The following is a 13111-nucleotide window of genomic DNA, read 5'->3' on the forward strand; positions in this document are numbered from 1 at the left end:
GAGATTGGGGGTGGACGAGTTTGCTGTGTGTGTGTGTGTGTGTGTGTGTGTGTGTGTGTGTGTGTGTGTGTGTGTGTGTGTGTGTGTGTGTGTGTGTGTGTGTGTGTGTGTGTGTGTGTGTGTGTGTGTGTGTGTGTGTGCGCGCATTTGTGCATCCATCTCTAGATCTAGAACTCATTTCTGTGGAAATGATCCAAACTGCTTAAGAGAGACAAAAGGTCGGAATTGTCGGTAGCTTAAGCGGGCGTGGTGTTCAGCATCAGTTCCTGTGTTGAGCAGGCACAGTACACTCAACACAGACAGACAGACAGACAGACAGACAGACAGACAGACAGACACAGACACAGACACATATACATATACATATACATACACGGCCTCTCAGGAGGATTTCAAGAGCTTACCACATGCATGCAGTGTGCTCCCATCTGAGACCACTGTGTACGGTTACATTCTTGGCATGATGCTTTTGGCCATAGGACAGTGGGGGAAACACAAGACCAGAGTGAAGGGCGATGCTTGTCGATGACGCAGGTATGACAAACGGCTTTGGGGAAGAGGCGCCGCTCACGGGAGAAGAAGGTGCCAAAGTAATTGAGGGGACTGGAAGAAATGTTCCTCTTGGCTAATGGGGCGAAAAGCCACTTCTCCATTTTTCTCCGTCCTATATTTCGAAAACACAGAAGGATCCTTGAGGAAACAAATATTATGGTGTCTGTTCCTAGCAATGATTCAAACCAGCCACGGCTCTAGTGCAACATCTTTAACCAACCCCACTACTAGAGCCATTTCAGAAAAGACTCGTGTACCATTTGTGTTGATGACTTGGCAATGATGCCTAGCAATTTGCAGTGTTCCTCTGTGCTAATTTGTCAATGGAGAGGCAAAAAAATATAAACTCTAAATTCTCTGTTGTAGCCTGTTGGGAGGCTGGTGTAAACAAGTACTAATCGACTTTCCCTTTTCAGAGAAGAAATGCATGCAAACATTTACATAAATCAGATTTAAAGTAAAGCTGTAGTATAACTTCAGTTTCTTAAGAAGCGTAGTCTTCTGATACATCAGATATTTGCTTTCCTCTTTAGCACTTGCATTCACATGCACCTACAAACACACACACACACACTCACAAAGAACTGGTTGTCTTTGTGAGTGCGACCCCAATATGCATATGGAAAACGTTCTCAATCCAAAACATCTTTATTGTCCCTTGCATGCCGCCCCAACCCCAAACATCACTTTTAACAACACAATGCAAAATGTTTTATTGTCAAATCAAATTGAATTTGTCACATGCGCCGAATACAACAGGTGTAGACCTTACTGTGAAATGCTTACAAGCAGAGTGAGAAAATGAAATGCTTACGAACAGTGCAGAGTGAGAAAATATGCTAAATAAACAAACATTTTTTAAAAAGTAACAATAAAATAACAATAACGAGGCTTCACACAGGGGGTACCGGTACCGAGTCAATGTGCTGGGGTATGGGTTAGTCGGGTTAATTGTGGTCATATGTACATGTAGGTAGGGGTAAAGTGACTATGCATAGATAATACACAGTGAGTAGCAGCAGAGTAAAAAAGGGGGTCAGTGTAAATTGTCCGTGTAGCCATATGATTAACTGTTCAGCAGTCTTCTTATGGCTTGGGGGTAGAAGATGGTAAGGAGCCTTTTGGACCTAGAATTCAGCCTCTCCATATTGCCCATTCTGTCACAGCTCTGTAAAGCAGTAGGTGCTGTTGTGATGACATTCAAGACAGAACTATGCATGCAAAGATTGACAGACATTTAAATTGTTATTGTCAACACTCAAAAGACAATAAATAGATACACAATTGACTAAAATGTCATTAATTCCCCATTATGATACCATATACCAGTGTGGCAGTTGTATTATACTGCTAAGACATAAACGTTCTTAAAGAATCAATGTGTATCATTAATTAAGGTAGATGCCTCTCAATGGTTGCCTCTCAACCCACCGCATCCGCCTACGTCGCACTTCCACGTCTACCACCTGCAGAGCTAGAACGGTGTTTGGAAGACCATGAGACATCCCAAAAATCTGTCTTCTCACTAAAACGTCCATATCGTCCTACAAACTATGGAAAGGAGAGACTCTCACGAACACAATAGTGTTAGTTTTGCTCTACGACTCCCACAAGTGTCACAAAACTGGTCTGAAGGTAACCGGTATCAGTTTTAAAAAATTATGGAAGTATGGAGGTAGTTTTGTGCCTACCCAAAAAAGAGGTTAAATATGTGTAAAATATATATATACATATATTTCCTGAGCTTTCTTATATCTCCTAGACATAGGACAGACACTTCAAAACCTTGTTTCTTATGATAAATGTATGAATGTGTTACTCAGTGCGATTTCCTGGGCTACAGTATATTATATTTGATCAAATCATTTGTTTGCTTTTATTTTTTGTTACCTAAAGGGGTCCTAAAATTTGAAATCAAATCGCTAAATGATCCATAATATGACCATCTTGCTAGTAGCATGCTAACACTCATTAAGACAGATAGGTAGAATATGCCATCACTAGCATTCACTGGTTGAAGTAACTTCTAGGTGTAATGGGACGGCAGGTGGTTGGGCCAGTAACTGAAAGGTTGCTAGATTGAATCCCCGAGCTGACTAGGTAAAAATCTGTCGTTCTGCCCCTTAACAAGGCATTTAGGCCATCATTGTAAATATTAATTTGTTCTTAACTGACTTGCCTGGTTAAATAAATAATGGAGTTGTCTGGTAATGACATTAAAATATACAGTATATACAGTGCATTTGGAAAGTATTCAGACCCCTTGACTATTTCCACATTTTGCTACGTTACCGCCGTATTCTAAAATGGATTAAATCATGTTTTTCGCCCCTCATCAATCTACACACAATACCCCATAATGACAAAGCAAAAACAGAAATAACTTATTTACATATAACTTATTTACATAATTCTTCTTTAAATATTCAGACCCTTTGGTATGAGCTGCATCCTGTTTTCATTGATCATCCTTGAGATGTTTCTACAACTTGACTGGAGTCCATCTGTGGTAAATTCAATTGATTGGACAGGATTTGGAAAGGCACACACCTGCCTATATAAGGTCCCACTGAAGATACTGAGTGGCACATTAAGTGTTCCTCTACCTGGGATTTGCCGTATCTGTTACAAGTCTGAGTTTTAAGACATTTAAATTATGAAAAATACGGGGGACTAATTAATAATACAGATTCGGTTGGGGGTGGGAGGGAGAAATGTGGACATTAATAATAAGGAAAGTTCATGTCCTGGACCTGACATGGCTAAGCAGCTAATTATGCTACTCACCTGTAAGTCATCCATCTTGGCTCTCGCAGACAGAGACACACCATAAATAACCATGTCGAAGCACTACTAAAACACAGTCTCCTGCTGAGACTGAGGCTGTCCTAATATGGACGCAGTACAAACATACAAATTAGGCAGACTCGCTCCAAGATGTTGCATGCGATGCCTCAGGCTCAGGCCTCAACACTGTCTAGATGGAGAGCTAGCTGAGAAAGACTGAATTATTGACATTTGTCTTTTACATCCGCTCAGTGAATGAGAACTTAAAGAGTACACCTAGCTCTATTCTCTGTATTCTCTACGGAACAATAGCCTATTGAATTTGTGGGAATACTGTAATGAAGATTGAGATTCAGAGTTGGATCTTTATCTAATCTAACTTTTCCCATGTATTGCATTTGTGCAAGCAACTGTGTTATTGTTTTGTTTCTCGAGGTCACAAGAACATGATTGATTGAGACTGGGTAACTTGAGGACTCTTTGAAAGAGTAGGGATGAGACTGGGGTTAGTTTTAGATACCTTATTTGAAAGAGCCTTCATACAGTACGTTGTTGAAAATGCTTGTAAGGGTATAGCAGAACTATTATATGCGCCCAGCTCACTGAAACTGTAAGGTATTATAAATACAACATACTCTAATACTCTATATTTGCTAACAGCTCACCGAGGACAGAAATCTTTATACTCTCTTTGGATAATTCATTCCAATCATTTAAAAGTTAACAGCAGGTATTCTGCATGTGAGTTTAAGTATTTTGATATGTTCACAAATCTACAAAACAGCCAATTTACATCCTGGGGACAACTTGTTATCAGCAACAAACCAATATACATTTACAGCCACAGTTAAACAAACACCATGGGCAAAAATAATATATTTAAAACCAACAGCAGCGTTTTTAATTGATAGGAGCCTGGATTTCACATTTACACAAGTTAAAAAGCAGAAATACTGAAATAATCATGAATAATAAATGTAAAAATTTACAGATAATATGTATATATATATATACATACAGTGGGGCAAAAAAGTATTTAGTCAGACACCAATTGTGCAAGTTCTCCCACTTAAAAAGATGAGAGAGGCCTGTAATTTTCATCATAGGTACACCTCAACTATGACATACAAAATGAGGGGGAAAAAATCCAGAAAATCACATTGTAGGATTTTTTATGAATTTATTTGCAAATTATGGTGGAAAATAAGTATTTGGTCAATAACAAAAGTTCATCTCAATGGTTTGTTATATACCCTTTGTTGGCAATGACAGGGGTCAAACGTTTTCTGTAAGTCTTCACAAGGTTTTCAGACACTGCTGCTGGTATTTTGGCCCATTCCTCCATGCAGATCTCCTCTAGAGCAGTGATGTTTTGGGGCTGTTGCTGGGCAACACGGACTTTCAACTCCCTCCAAAGATTTTCTATGGGGTTGAGATCTGGAGACTGGCTAGGCCACTCCAGGACCTTGAAATGCTTCTTACAAAGCCACTCCTTCGTTGCCCGGGCGGTGTGTTTGGGATCATTGTCATGCTGAAAGACCTAGCCACGTTTCATCTTCAATGCCCTTGCTGATGGAAGGAGGTTCTCCAGTTGGAGTCGGAAGTTTACATACACCTTAGCCAAATACATTTAAACTCAATTTTCACAATTCCTGACATTTAATCCTGGTAAAAATTCCATGTCTTAGGTCAGTTAGGATCACCAATTTATTTTAAGAATGTGAAATGTCAGAATAATAGTAGAGAGAATGATTTATTTCAGCTTTTATTTATTTCATCACATTCCCAGTGGGTCAGAAGTTTACATACACTCAATTAGTATTTGGTAGCATTGCCTTTAAATTGGTTAACTTGGGTCAAATGTTGCGGGTAGCCTTCCACAACCTTCTCACAATACATTTGTTGCTGTATTATTGAGGTCAGGGCTTTGTGATGGCCACTCCAATACCTTGACTTTGTTGTCCTTAAGCCATTTTGCCACAACTTTGGAAGTATGCTTGGGTCTCATTGTCCATTTGGAAGACCCATTTGCAACCAAGCTTCAACTTCCTAACTGATGTATTTAGATGTTGCTTCAATATATCCACATACTTTTCCTCACTCATGAAGCCATCTATTTTGTGAAGTGCACCAGTCCCTCCTGCAGCAAAGCACCCCCACAACATGATGCTGCCACCCCCATGCTTCATGGTTGGGATGGTGTCCTTAGGCTTGCAAGCCTCCCCCTTTTTCCTCCAAACATAACGATGGTCATTATGGCCAAACAGTTCAATTTTTGTTTCATCAGACCAGAGGACATTTCTCAAAAAAAATACTTTCTTTGTCCCCATGTGCAGTTGTAAACCGTAGTCTGGCATTTTAATGACGGTTTTGGAGCAGTGGCTTCTTCCTTGCTGAGCGGCCTTTCAGTTTATGTCAATATAGGACTCGTTTACCTGTGGATATAGATACTTTTGTACCTGTTTCCTCCAGCATCTTCACAAGGTCCTTTGCTGTTATTCTGGGATTGATTTTCCAAGCTGTTTAAAGGCACAGTCAACTTAGTGTATGTAGACTTCTGACCCACTGGAATTGTGATACTGTGAATTATAAGTGAAATAATCTGTCCGTAAACAATTGTTGCAAAAATGACTTGTGTCATGCACAAAGTAGATGTCCTAACCAACTTGCCAAAACTGTAGTTTGTTAACAAGAAATTTGTGAAGTGATTGAAAAACGAGTTTTAATGACACCAACCGGTGTATGTAATCTTCCGACTTCAGCTGTATGTATTAAAATTGAAGGCTGTTATACAAACCAAAGTCTTTGGGGTGAGATGTCAAGAGAGGTCAAGCTGTATCACTATGGATGCTTACTACACAATATATAGCTCACTTTTCTTTCCAACCGAACTGTTTGCCTTAAAAACTGAGGGCTTAACAGATGCTGTGCCTCCTCGACAGGCATCTCGACAGGCAGCTATTTGGCATACAGCGTGCCAGGAAACCCAGCAGATAGCCTGATGGTTCGCTGGGGCCTGTATGAGCTCGGTGCACAGCAGGTAATTGAAGGCGCAGCTGGAGAGCGCCAGTCATTCGCCCTCGCGGGGTGCATGGAGAGGCTGTTGACACCGCGGCTCTCCAACGAGAGGCGAAAGCAGCTGAGGTCTCGGAGCGCCGGCAATAGGGGGAGAGAGAAAATGAAAGATAGGAAAGAGGAGCTCTCAGCAGCTCCGGTGACCCGTGACACCAGCTTCTTCAACCATTGGGGACGGCATGAAAAACATATGGCTAAAGAGATTGGAGAGTGAGACAACAGCGAATAAATCTGCCCATCGGGAGAGAGAGAGAGAGATGTGAAGGGAGGTAAAGCAAACTCTATTACACTGACAACAGATTGAAATGGAAAGCAGAGCACAGAGGTGGTGCTTCTGAATGGGGGAAAGGGGCTTATGTGATACGACTCCTTATGATAGAGATACTCTCCACGGACACAGGAGAAGATAAGTTAGGTGAGGAGGAGCATAATACATTAGTGGATGAGGGTGAAATGCTAGTTCGCTAGCTAGCTTTACCACCAGCCTGTGCTAGTACGTTTTACTAAATCAAATAGTTATTGCTTTAGGCAATTGAATCTTTGTCAAATCCATTAATTATAGAAAAGTTAAACTGAAAATGTTTATCCTGTCTTTTTATTCCTCTTGGTTAGACTATGTACAGCAAAGGTTAGATTGTAACTACAAAGTAATTAAAATGTCACTCATGGTTAAGTTGCTTGCTCATGGGTAAGTACAGTGTAATTACAGAGTTGGTTGTTAAAGATTTTTTACAATGTTACTACAATGTAATTTAAAGCATTATGGCTAACGTTCTCCTGTCTCCTAATTTATCCTGGTTAGCCTATTCTCTGCAAAGATTGTTACATTGAAAAAGTGTACTGTTTGTTCCGTCTGAGCGAGTCTGACCAATAGTTAGAGATCACTATGATGGCACACCAAATGCGTTTAATGGATCGCGGGAAAAGAGCAGGGATAGGCATTTAGGCTACAGTCCAAGCTATGTCTTCCAATGGTGCTACTGCTGTCATCATCCAAAGACTTTTCAACTTGAACAAAGGCTTGGAAGAAAGGAAGACAGCAGTGTAGCTTACGAGCGATATAGATATCACTCAATATTGATGTGAATCACACTGCTGCTCTCTCATTTAGATATGTGCGCCTAACGGAATGTGGTTATTGTGGATGGCTGTTCATAAATGTATACATATATTTTAACCCAAAAATTGTTGAATTGAAAAATGTAAGCTTCCTGCGACCAGAGGACAGCCAGTGAAAAATGTGGTCTTGCAACAGCTGCATAGTGTGGATCCCAGCCTATGGAATTCATGTTTGAGGGAGTTCCAGTCACACCCTGATCTGTTTCACCTGTCCTTGTGCCTTTCTCCACCCCCCTCCAAGTGTCGCTCATCTTCCCCACTTATCTCCTGGGCATTTACAGTGCCTTGCGAAAGTATTCGGCCCCCTTGAACTTTGTGACCTTTTGCCACATTTCAGGCTTCAAACATAAAGATATAAAAAAAATGTATTTTTTTGTGAAGAATCAACAACAAGTGGGACACAATCATGAAGTGGAACGACATTTATTGGATATTTCAAACTTTTTTAACAAATCAAAAACTGAAAAATTGGGCGTGCAAAATTATTCAGCCCCTTTACTTTAAGTGCAGCAAACTCTCTCCAGAAGTTCAGTGAGGATCTCTGAATGATCCAATGTTGACCTAAATGACTAATGATGATAAATACAATCCACCTGTGTGTAATCAAGTCTCCGTATAAATGCACCTGCACTGTGATAGTCTCAGAAGTCCGTTAAAAGCGCAGAGAGCATCATGAAGAACAATGAACACACCAGGCAGGTCCGAGATACTGTTGTGAAGAAGTTTAAAGCCGGATTTGGATACAAAAAGATTTCCCAAGCTTTAAACATCCCAAGGAGCACTGTGCAAGCGATAATATTGAAATGGAAGGAGTATCAGACCACTGCAAATCTACCAAGACCTGGCCGTCCCTCTAAACTTTCAGCTCATACAAGGAGAAGACTGATCAGAGATGCAGCCAAGAGGCCCATGATCACTCTGGATGAACTGCAGAGATCTACAGCTGAGGTGGGAGACTCTGTCCATAGGACAACAATCAGTCGTATATTGCACAAATCTGGCCTTTATGGAAGAGTGGCAAGAAGAAAGCCATTTCTTAAAGATATCCATAAAAAGTGTCGTTTAAAGTTTGCCACAAGCCACCTGGGAGACACACCAAACATGTGGAAGAAGGTGCTCTGGTCAGATGAAACCAAAATTGAACTTTTTGTCAACAATGCAAAACGTTATGTTTGGCGTAAAAGCAACACAGCTGAACACACCATACCCACTGTCAAACATGGTGGTGGCAGCATCATGGTTTGGGCCTGCTTTTCTTCAGCAGGGACAGGGAAGATGGTTAAAATTGATGGGAAGATGGATGGAGCCAAATGCAGGACCATTCTGGAAGAATACCTGATTTGTCTTCCAACAAGACAATGATCCAAAACATAAAGCAAAATCTACAGTGGAATGGTTCAAAAATAAACATATACAGGTGTTAGAATGGCCAAGTCAAAGTCCAGACCTGAAACCAATCGAGAATCTGTGGAAAGAACTGAAAACTGCTGTTCACAAATGCTCTCCATCCAACCTCACTGAGCTCGAGCTGTTTTGCAAGGAGGAATGGGAAAAAAATTCAGTCTCTCGATGTGCAAAACTGATAGAGACATACCCCAAGCAACTTACAGATGTAATCGCAGCAAAAGGTGGCGCTACAAAGTATTAACTTAAGGGGGCTGAATAATTTTGCACGCCCAATTTTTCAGTTTTTGATTTGTTAAAAAAGTTTGAAATATCCAATAAATGTCGTTCCACATCATGATTGTGTCCCACTTGTTGTTGATTCTTCACAAAAATACAGTTTTATATCTTTATGTTTGAAGCCTGAAATGTGGCAAAAGGTCGCAAAGTTCAAGGGGGCCGAATACTTTCGCAAGGCATTGTATACCTGTGTTTTCCGTCTGTCTGTGCCAGTTTGTCTCGTTTGCCAAGTCAACCATCATTTTTCTCTCAGCTCCTGTTTTTCCCAGTCTCTCTTTTTCTCAACATCCTGGTTTTGACCTGGATGTCCTGACTCTGAGCCTGCCTGCCTGACCACTCTGCCTGCCCCTGACCTCGAGCCTGCCTGCCACCCACCTCCAGGTGTCACCCGTTTTCCCCATTAGTCCCTTGGTATTTATTCAGTTTGTCTGTTGCCAGTTCGTCTTGTCTTGTCAACCAGTGTGTTTTTCCGTGCTCCTGCTTTTTCCTATCTCTCTTTTGCTAGTTCTCCCGGTTTTGATGCTTGCCTGCCCTGACTCTGAACCCGCCTGCCTGACCATACTGCCTGCCCTGACCTCGAGCCTGCCTGCGCCTCTGTACTTCCTGGATTCTGACCTTGTTATGATCTTTTGCCTGTCCACGACCGGCCTTTTGTCTATCCCTTGGATTATAATAAATACCAGAACTCCAATCATCTGCCTCCTGTGTCTGCATCTGGATCTCACCTTGTGTCGTTATAGTCCCTCCCTTCTAAACTCCTCCGTAGTATTGTGCTCCATACTGTCAAAAACTAGATTAATTAAGACACGAGTGGGGTTTTTATAGCTCAATTGAATTCATGCTGATTAAAATGTTTTAATCCATAGGCCTAACAGACAAACACTTAAACACACACTTTTGATAGATTTAAACAGATGCAAAATATTGTGATATCAAAGTGTCACCAACAAAAACATAAACAATAGGCCTAAATCCAGCATATAGTATATATTTTTCACATGCATATAGTACTTTTTGGTAGTGCTCAAAGCATGCCATTCCACAAGAGCAGTATTTCTTTTTCAACTTGAAGAAATAGTAGGCTAATAAATCCTTCATTTTTGGGTTATGCTCAGGTTAAACAATTTGGCCCTAATCCATATTTCCATATTTCCATGTCCTATTCTTGAAGTTCAAGGGGTATTACATTAATTGGAATGACTGGAAATCTGACAGAGTTTGGTTTGGAATGTAAAGATATAGCCTAATTGTATTATTAGCTGTATTAAAGTAGAAAGCAATGGGTTAGAATAAGCCTACATAACCCACCAATTAAGTATAATGTTGGCAGGCTGCCTAGCAGTTAAGAGCATTGGGCCAATAAACAAAAGGTCACTTGTTCAAATCCCTGAGCCAATTAGGTAAAACATCTGCCAATATGCCCTTGAGCAAGGCACGTAACCCTATTTGCGCCTGTAAATTGCTCAGGATATGAGCGTCTGCTAAATGACGTAAATGTCAAATGCAACATCCAGCTATGTAAACTCTAACATTGATTTATTCTGCAATAGATAATAATCTGCTATAGGTAATATTCATTTTTGTCTTTTTCAGTCAAGTAACTGAAAGTAATCAGATTACTTTACTAAATTTGGGTAATCCCAAAATTACGTTACTGATTACAATTTTGGACTGCTAACTAGTAATTGTAATTAGGCCTAACGAACAAACACGTTTAGAAACGAACCTACCCAACCCTGATCAGATGGGGAGAGCTCCCATTTCACTCCCAATATTCCATACATGAGACACTGTAAAAGAAACAGTGTTTAATAGTGTAAGCATAATCACTTTGTTTTAGGTTTTCCCCCCTTCTCCTTTTCATTTCCTTTTCTTACACTGTGTGAATACATTACACATGCAGAGTAAATTACCTTTAAGAAAAGTTTTTGGGGACAGAAGTTTGAAATTGAAATAAAACCTGTGCCGTCTTGATGGGACATGCATTTAGTCTTTAATCATACACTCATCTGATAAAGATAGCAGGGAATAAGGAATCTTCTGACGGTCTGGGTTAGGCAGATGAAGACCAATAGAGATGCTGAGCAGGTGAATGGTATAGTGAAGCTGTAGGACAGACTTAAAAATATCATATTCTGTCTCTATGTGCTGTACTTTTAATATATTGGAGGGTAAATGTTGGGTAACACTCCCTTTGAAGGTTGTTATTTATCTGAAAGTCAGAAGACTGGTGAGGATACTGAGCAGGTGAATGGTATCATAGTGCTGCTGTAGCACAGAACTAAAGATAACATATTGGCTGTGTCCCAATCCAAAGGCAGCTGCCTGCTGCCTACCTGCATCCAAAGGTATCACTTTCCATTTAAGACGGGATTCTAAGGCACTTTCACATGACAACGCATTCGCGTTCCACTGATCGTGAACAACTAGTGCTAGCAATTCTGTTTACAATTCCCACAAATGGAAATATATTTGACACGAATAACAGAATCAATCTCCTCAGTACCTGTTCATGAATTCTGGCACCGACCAGAATAATTATCCTACAGTTTAGGGTCCTCCTCTCTCATAATGCTTGGTCTGCAGCTCCTACTTTGTGGATATGACAGGTAAGCTTGCATGCATGATACAGGGAAGGATTTTTTGAGATAGCTAAATAAGCTATTTTATTGATGTTAAAGGATGATTAATAACCAGAATAGTGGTGTTTCACTGGGAAGCCAATATTGCATTAGAACTGCTAATGTTTTTATGAGTAGGCTTAGATTGTGATGAATTTGTACAACTATCATACCTGTGCATAATATGAAATGACACTGATGTTCAAGATAACTAATATTGAAAGGTGATATGATGCAATTTACCTAGATGAGAAGGCCCAGGCTACTTCAAGTCAAATCAAATGACATGTTATTTGTCACATGCACCGAATACAAAAGGTGTGTAGACCTTACCAAGAAATTAACCAACAATGCAGTTTTAAGAAAAAATAAGAGTTAAGAAAATATTTACCAAACAAACAAAAGTTTATAAAAAGCAACACAATAAAATAACAGAAACAAAGCTATATACAGGGGGTACTAGTACTGAGTCAATGTGCGGGGGTACAGGTTAGTCAAGGCAATTGATGTAATATGTACATGTAGGTAGGGCTAAAGTGACTATGCATAGATAATAAACAGCGAGTAGCAGCAGCTTAAAAAAAGGGAGGATCAACGCAAATAGTCTGGGTAGCCATTTGATTAACTGTTCAGAGGTTTTATGACTTGGGGGTAGAAGCTGATAAGGAGCCATTTGTACCTAGACTTGGCGCTCCGGTACTGCTTGCCGTGCAGTAGCAGAGAGAACAGTCTATGACTAGGATGGCTGGAGTCTTTTACATTTTTAGTGTCTTCCTCTGACACCGGCTGATATAAAGGTCCTGGTTGGCAGGAAGCTTGGCCCTAGTGTTGTACTGGGCTGTAGGAACAACCCTCTTTAGCGCCTTGCAGTCAGATGCCGAGCAGTTGCCACACCAGGCGGTGATGCAACCAGTGCACTCGATGGTGCAGCTGTGGAACTTTTTGAGTATCTGAGGACCCATGCCAAATCTTTTCAGTCTCCTGAGGGGGAATAGGCGTTGTCATGCCCTCTTCACAACTGTCTTGGTGTGTTTGAACTATTATAATTTTTTGGTGATGTGGGCATCAATGAACTTGAAGCTCTTGACCTGTTTCACTACAGTCCCAGTCCCATCAGTGTGAATGGGGTCGTGCTCTGCCCTCTTTTTCCTGTAGTCCACGATCATCTCCTTCGTCTCGATGACGTTGAGGGAGAGGTTGATGTCCTGGCACCACACTGCCAGGTATCTGACCTCCCTATAGGTTGTCTTATCATTAATGGTGATTAGGCCTAC

The sequence above is a fragment of the Oncorhynchus clarkii genome, chromosome 18 (assembly GCF_045791955.1).
Source record: "Oncorhynchus clarkii lewisi isolate Uvic-CL-2024 chromosome 18, UVic_Ocla_1.0, whole genome shotgun sequence".
Taxonomy (NCBI): domain Eukaryota; kingdom Metazoa; phylum Chordata; class Actinopteri; order Salmoniformes; family Salmonidae; genus Oncorhynchus; species Oncorhynchus clarkii.